We start from the raw sequence: 6,751 nt of genomic DNA, 5'->3' as shown, positions 1-6,751 counted from the left end.
AGGGCGCTTCGCGCGCTGTAGGGCGCGTCGCGCCCTCTTTGAGTTTGAAGAACATAAGCTGGCAGAAGTTAGGGCGCGTCGCGCCGGATTAGGGCGCGTCGCGCGCTAGGGCGGTTTGGTAAATTTATACAGGGCGCGTCGCGCCCACTGCGAAACTCAGTTTTGTATAAATAGTTAATAACAGATTTTTTAGGTTTTTTATCACCTCTTCTTGACAAGTTGAGCTCTGATCCTTTTTTGGTAGTTTAGAGGCTTAGGAAACACCATTGGGTGCGACGTCATGTGGATTGATCATGGATCTGACTCGATTTCATTGTACCGGTGAGATCTTTCCGGTTCATCTTCTCTCTTCCCTTTGTTTCATTCCAATGGTGGGTGTTGTATGTATGTTTCTACTCTTATTGTATGTATATTTGTGGATCTTGGGATCGTTTATATATTCGCTTTACAAATCATCATTGTTGTTGTTCTTGATCTTTTTGCTTAAATGCTCTGGATTTGTGTTGTTGCAGACATGGACACCATAGATCTTGATTAGGAATGATAACTGTTAGTTTCTGGGTTGCAGACATGGATTTAGGACTAACAATCGTAGTGGGTATCGAGTTTAATGCCTCCGTGTTGTTTGTGTCGGTGGAGAAATCGCTGATGTGAATAGTACGGTTGAGCTTTCGTCGGTGTTGCAGACATGGGCACCGATGTGGCATCTCGAGTGATGCCCGATGATGTTGATGCGTATTGTGAGTGTCGAGCGATAGATCTTCAGATTTAAGTATTCGACAGGTAGAACGAAATGCAATTCCATAACTATTTCTCTTAGACTATTGAGATTGTTTATATGCTTTTATTTACTTTTCCCGCATTTACTTTCCGCACCCAATTCATGAAACTTAGAACACGAGATAGTCGAACGGCAGTTCTTCTCACCGATCTCTGTGGACACGATAATTCCCGGATGAATACTTCCAAAACTTTTGTTGCTTGCCGCTTTACCGCCACAACAAAAACCCGTTATTATGATTCATATAATTGTGATGAATAGATATATCTAAGTTTTCCATTGTTTTGATATTTCTTTGGTCTTAATCTATATTTATACTAATTAATGGCAGCGCAAAGGAGAAAATGAAGGCAATGGAGCAGCTACATATGTTCAAGAAGCAGACTTTGTTCTTAACACAACTGACAGCGAAAACACTTGCAAAAGGTCTTCATTGTCTTCCGTTGCGCCTTACAACTGATTATTATACTTTGAATGCTTCCTAAAAATAATTTGTAAATCAAGGGAAGTTAGAAGACCGAACACTGTACAAATATAGAACATTTTTAGGCAACCTATTGTCAACAACTGTTGTTGTGAACTTAACTGTTGTCAATGCTAAGGTAAACTGTTTCTACTTTGACCACTCTCTTCCTTAATCAACAAACCAATTATGATTTTAATTCCTAATGACATCACTTGGTCATAGTAATATTTTGTCCAACTCTCTTACATTATTTTCAATCACTAATGCATTGCTAAGTTGCTGCAATCTTAGCTTCACAAGAAATGAAACAGAGACAAAAGAAATGACAGACTTGGGCTTTGGGGTGGCAAGCATGAAATTTGGGCAACGAGCATTGCTACGCGTGCCACTACAAAATCGCAATAGTCGTCACCTTGTGGATGTAGCTAATGTATATTAAAATTGTGAGTTTAAACATGTTTTTGTTGGAAATAGTTGTTATCTTTTTTGTTTTGTTTTGTTTTGTTTCATGAAGAATATATAATCCTCCTCTCTTTATATTTCTCTTATTTTTAATTAATTTTCTTTTTTATTATAACAATAAAAACATTTACAAATACAACTACATCAAATAAGAGCTAAAAGAAACGGCAAAACTAACTATGCATGATGAATCAAACAAGTTAAGCTAAAATAAATATAGTAAATTATTGAAAAACTTCAGTAGAGACAATATTACACTTCTGCATCATTATTATTAAAAATAATAATTAATCTATTTCTTAATTTAAATAAATAAATTATTTAATTTAATAAATTGCATACTATACAATAGATGTACAAACAACATATTATTTTTTTATTTTAAGGGTCACTATTAATGTAATGCCTATTTTACTTTTATCAACAATTATTTTAATTTGAGAGACAAAATCTTTATTTTTTGAGAAACAACGAAAGTGATATTTGTAACTTTTACCAACTCTTGTGCATTTTCTCACTGAAACTCATTATTTTCACGGGTCACTATCACCACAATACCTTTTTATTTTATTCAACAAAATATTTGTACATATTTATAGTTATAAGTGATATTTGTAATATTTCACTTCCAAGAATGATGTTTCACATTAATTCCTAAGAACCATTAACGTATATATATATATATATATATATATATATATATATATATATATATATATATATATATATATATATATATATATATATATATATATATATATATATATATATATATATATATATATATATATATATATATATATATATATATATATATGAGGAGGGATCAAATTACACCCGAAGAGTTACACCACGAGTTACACTCGTTCAATAACTACATATCGAATTAATATTTTTTAAATTCAACCGTTGGATTGAAACATAATATCATATAGATCATACCTAAAAAGTTTGAGCTTAATCTATAATGATTTACTATGTCATTGAATTACATCAAAATTAACGTTATATGAAAGCTCATTTTGACGTTAATCTTTGGATATCTTGATGATATAGTAAATCATTATAGATTAAGCTCAAACTTTATAGGTATGATCTATATGATATTATGTTTCAATCCAACGGTTGAATTTAAAAATTATTAATTCGAGATGTAGTTATTGAACGAGTGTAACTCGTGGTGTAACTCTTCGGGTGTAATTTGATCCCTCCTCTATATATATATATGTATGCTCATTTCGTTTGTACAATGTTATTCACATCGACAATTTATTCTTGAAATTTCACGAAATTTTTCCCTTCTATAATAATTACACATAACCAAAAAAAGAAAATACAGGTGCCGCCAATTTGCCAATTTACCGCATAAATGTTCAGTTGTGCACCAGTAATTGTTAACCTAAAACAAATTCTTTCTTAACCCCTATACCATACAGTGTCGTAGACAAATACTATTTCTTAAACTTTTTTTATTCATAGCACTCATAAATCATAGGAATAACTATGGAATTTAGCCTCTAGATAGAAACAAAGCAACACTGGTTTTAAGAGAGTCAACAGCTGCTTCAGAAAAAAGTTATCAAGTAAGATTCTTATCTCTTAAATTTGTTCTTCACTCATACATAATCACTCACTATTCATTTTCATCAAATTAAATTTATTCAATGGACTAATACTATTTTAATTTTTATTTTAAGGTTATTGATATTCAAGTGTAGTTTTAAACTTTGGTATTCAAACTTGTATCAATTAGACTAGTTTTTAATTTAAAACGAATTTCTTCATCCTATATCACTTTCATTAATATATGTTTTTAATTTATTTTATTAGTGGAAGAAATATGTGTGTCCTTCGATAAAGAGGAAGTCAATGAAACAAATGATAAATGCGGTGATAGTTTAGAAGCAAATATTTTTCACGATGATGAAAAGTCTCGTGTTGGAATGATATTTAAATCTAAAGATGAACTTATAGACTATTACAAGAGTTATGGTCAGTTTATGGGTTTTGGAATTACTAAACCTAGTAGTAAAAATGGAAATGATGGGAAAAAATATTTTACTCGTGGAACAAAGTATGTGAGCAAATCAAAGAATATTTTTAAGCCAAACCCTATAACAAAATCACAATGCAAGGTTAGATTGAATGCATGTATTTGCTTAGATGGAACTGTTACTATTTCAAGAATTGTTCTTGAACATAATCATGATATAAGTCCTACTAAAGCACGTTATTTTAGAAGTAGTAATAATTTGGAACCTCATTTAAAAACGAGGTTAGAACTCAATGATCAAGCTGAAATTAACGTAAGTAGAAATTTTCGATCTTTGGTTGTTGAAGCGAATGGGTATGAGAATCTAACATTTGGTAAGAAAGATTGTAGAAACTATATTGATCAAGGAAACTACGACTTGGGGTAGGAGATGCTGAGGCAATTCAAAACTATTTTGTTAAAATGCAAAAGCAAAATAGCCAATTCTATTATGTGATAGATATTGATGATAAAAGTCGTTTACGAAATTTATTTCGGGCAGATGCAAGAAGTAGGGTTGCATATGAATATTTTGGTGAAGATGTAACATTTGACACCACTTACTTAACAAATAAATAGGACATGTCTTTTGCCTCTTTTGTTGGAGTAAATCATCATAGTCAGTCTATGTTGTTGGGTTGTGCTTTATTATCGAACGAGGATACTAAGACCTTTATTTGGTTGTTCACAACTTGGTTAGAATGCATGCATGGACGTACTACAAATGCCATAATCACTGATCAAGACAAAGCCATGAAAAATGCAATTGAGGTTGTTTTTCCAAAAGCTCGTCATCGGTGGTGCTTGTGGCATTTAATGAAAAAAGTTCTAGAAAAGTTAGGTAGGCACTATAATTATGAATCTATCAAGGCACTCTTGCATGATGCTGTATATGATTCTTTGAGTAAAAGTGATCGATTTCATGCAAAGGTGGGAAAAAATGATTGAAGATTTTGGACTTCAGAATAATGAATGGCTGAAAGGGATATTTAATGAGAGAAATCGTTGGGTTCCTGCATATGTAAGAGAAACATTTTGGGCAGGAATGTCAACGACACAAAGAAGTGAAAGTATGAATTCGTTTTTTGATGGCTGTGTAAATGCAAAGACAACATTGAAGCAATTTGTCGAACAATATGACAATGCATTGAGAGATAAAATTGAAAAGGAAAGCATGGCTGATTTTGGTTCATTTAATACAGTTATAGCTTGTGTAAGTCATTTTGGATTTGAGTCCCAAATTCAAAAAGCATTCACTAATGCAAAATTCAAAGAGTTTCAGGTGGAGGTTGCATCAATGATGTATTGTCATACTTGCTTTGAAAGATTGGAGGGATTGAACTCCATATATTCTGTTATAGAAAGTAAGAAAAAATTTGACAAAATTAAGGAAGTAATGTTAAAGGTATCCTACAATGAAAAAGACTTTGAATTGCAATGTACATGTTGTTTATTTCAATTCAAAGGTGTTTTATGTAGACACATCCTTTGTGTGCTTAAGCTAGTAGGAAAAACTGAGTCATTGTCGTCTTATTATATTTTTTCACAATGGAGGAAGGATATAAGAAGAAGACATACACTTATTAAATGTGGTTTTGATCATTTAGTTGGAAATGTTGAATTACAAAGAGTTGATAAAGCTTGTGCTGCCTTTTATGAAATGGCTTCTATGGTGATAAATAGTGATCATGATTTACTAAAAGTGATGAGCTGGATTAAGGAGATAAAAAATGAGTTTACATCTATAGAAACACCTGCTATAATTATAGAAGAAAATGATCCAGTGAGAAATCAAGTGATTAAAATTAATGATCCTATAGTGGCTCGAAGTAAAGGACGCCCTCCTTCCAAAAGGAAATCATCAAAAGCTGATCAAATTGTGGATAAACTTGCAAAAAAGAAGACTAAAAAAGAGATCAGAAGTGTGATAGTTATCAAGTTCAAAAAGAGGTAATTTTAATATCTATATTCATCTAGAATAATAGTTTTGAAAATGTATAATTTTCCTTATTTTGTGACAGGACTTATGTGCATTTACAATGCAAGAGAGTGTTCAATTAATTGATCAAATTGGAACACAAGAGCACATTCATGTAAGTAAAATACATAGCTTTCATTATCATCTTTTGTTTTAAACAATTAATATGACATTAGACACTTATTTTTCACGTTGACACATATGTTTTTAGTGCAAACAAAATAGTTTTGGGATGAATAGACAAGGCAATATGAATGTATCAGTTCCCTTCAATCCAAACCCAGTATTTGTGGGCAAAGTCAATCAGGTGCAAACATAAAATCAAGTTCAACTTAATTAGTTTCTTTGTATATTTATAATGTGGAACCTAACACGTATGTTTCATATTATTTAGGTTCCATTTTATTCTCAAGTCATGAATCAGAATGCTACCTATTTCAAAGTATTATAGGTACTAGATATTTTTAGTAACAATCTTTTAAAAAATAAATTATCAATCTTATTACATAAAGTCATCAATTTTGTCACTGTTCTTTTTTCAGGCACAATACAATGTGAATGATCTATCTTCATCAATAACAAGTGAATCATGTAGACATGAAGCAAATGATTAGTCATTTTGATACTATCTAGATGAAAATGATTTCTTTTAAACTAATAACTTCATTCTTTTTAAAGTATAATTGCTTTTAAATTTAATACTTTTATATTTGTCTACTACTTGTTAAAAGTAAGAGATGTTGATATGAAGAACAGAAATAAACAACTCTTGTTATTTATCATTGTAGATGTTTCTACTTGTTGAATGTAGAAAATTTCAAATTTAGAAGAAAAAAATAGAAGTATTATATCAAGATGTCTTATATTTAAAAGCAAGGAAAATGTCTTTGACAAATAAAGTGCCTAACCATATGATTGACATTTCTAATCACATGAAGAACATTAATTTTTAAGAACAAAGTTACAAGATATGCAGTCCTAAAAGTAACTTATCCAACAAAACATGCTTTCATGTACATCATGTGTAGTTTC

The 6,751-nt window shown here is 31.0% G+C and overlaps 1 pseudogene; it reads left to right on the top strand.

Annotated features, from left to right (window-relative positions):
- Window positions 1-1,134: 1,134 nt before the first annotated feature.
- On the top strand, window positions 1,135-6,333 carry LOC131650163 (protein FAR1-RELATED SEQUENCE 6-like; annotated as a pseudogene).
- The last annotated feature ends 418 nt before the right edge of the window (window positions 6,334-6,751 follow it).

The sequence above is a fragment of the Vicia villosa genome, linkage group LG2, assembly GCF_029867415.1.
Source record: "Vicia villosa cultivar HV-30 ecotype Madison, WI linkage group LG2, Vvil1.0, whole genome shotgun sequence".
NCBI lineage: Eukaryota > Viridiplantae > Streptophyta > Magnoliopsida > Fabales > Fabaceae > Vicia > Vicia villosa.
This window is presented reverse-complemented; position numbering and strand designations above follow the sequence as displayed.